This window comes from Mus musculus, chromosome 14 (assembly GCF_000001635.26).
Source record: "Mus musculus strain C57BL/6J chromosome 14, GRCm38.p6 C57BL/6J".
Lineage (NCBI taxonomy): Eukaryota > Metazoa > Chordata > Mammalia > Rodentia > Muridae > Mus > Mus musculus.
Genome location: NC_000080.6, coordinates 49,001,398 through 49,002,505, shown reverse-complemented (window position 1 = coordinate 49,002,505; position 1,108 = coordinate 49,001,398). Strand labels below are relative to the sequence as shown.

Sequence of the window (1,108 nt, the reverse complement as noted above, 5' to 3'; positions counted from 1 at the left end):
TTTCCAGGAACCTTCATATCGAAATCCAGTCTTCCAACTGCTTGGCCCCCAAGAGTGAGTCTCTTCCACGGCCACTCCTAAGTCCAAAATCCATTCATTTTCTGTGCAGATAATAAGAAAAAAATAGGGAAATAGTTAAAAGAATTATATATGCAAAACATATGATAAACATCTGCATATCCTTAAGACTCAAATAGGAAAACAGGCAAAAAATTTTGAAACAGCTACAAATGAAAACATTTAATAACATAAATAACAAGAAAAGTTCTCAAATTTACTGCTCACTAGAGACTGACCCTACATGAGATTCCACCTGCAGAATCAAGACGCCCAGACAACTCCGTCCTCTAGCAATATGAAAGGAGTGGAAGGCACACCTTTCTGATGGGGTGGGTATATCATGATGTAGGTTATTTTTCAGCTTCATATGCATACTTTAAATAGGCAGAATCAGTGTTCAAGAATGAAAGGGAGCGCTGAGCACAGTAAAATGAATGCACTTCTTCTTTTTTATATTTTACTTTTTTCTTTTATTGGAAGTAGAGAGTTTTTTTCATACAGTATACACCACTTACAGTTTCCCCTCCCTCTGCTCCTCCCAATCCCCTCCCACCTCTCAGAGACCTTTGGAGTCCAGCCCCTTTCCAGCTCATGAGAAAACAAACAGGCATACTTACCTGGCAGGAGAGATACCATGATCACGAAGGTGGTTTTCCCAGGATAAGGTTTATCCATTGCACTCCAGATGTTCTGACCTCTGTGACACCCCCATCAAAAACAAAAATAGGCAAACAAATCAAACAAATGGGCAGCTCAGGGATAATAATAGAATAAGATGAAATAAAACCACGGGAATGGGACAAAACAAATACAAAAGGAAAGGAGCCCAAAACAAAAGAAACAGAGATAGACTCAGACACACTCAGGCACACTCAAGAATCTCCGTAAAAACACAAAACCAAAATCCATTTTATACACACACACACACACACACACACACACAAAGGACATGTAGAGTAAAAAATGAGAAATAAAATTTAAAACGTTAAAAATGTATTTATTTTTTCAAAGCTCTGACAAAGGACCTCCAAAGACACTGAGTTGGTTT

The 1,108-nt window shown here is 38.3% G+C and overlaps 1 non-coding gene across 1 annotated transcript; it reads left to right on the top strand.

Annotated features, from left to right (window-relative positions):
* The first annotated feature begins 669 nt into the window (after positions 1-669).
* Positions 670-827, top strand: Gm23470. The gene has a single exon (XR_003951295.1). It is a non-coding gene; the product is annotated as a U1 spliceosomal RNA (small nuclear RNA).
* Positions 828-1,108: the final 281 nt, after the last annotated feature.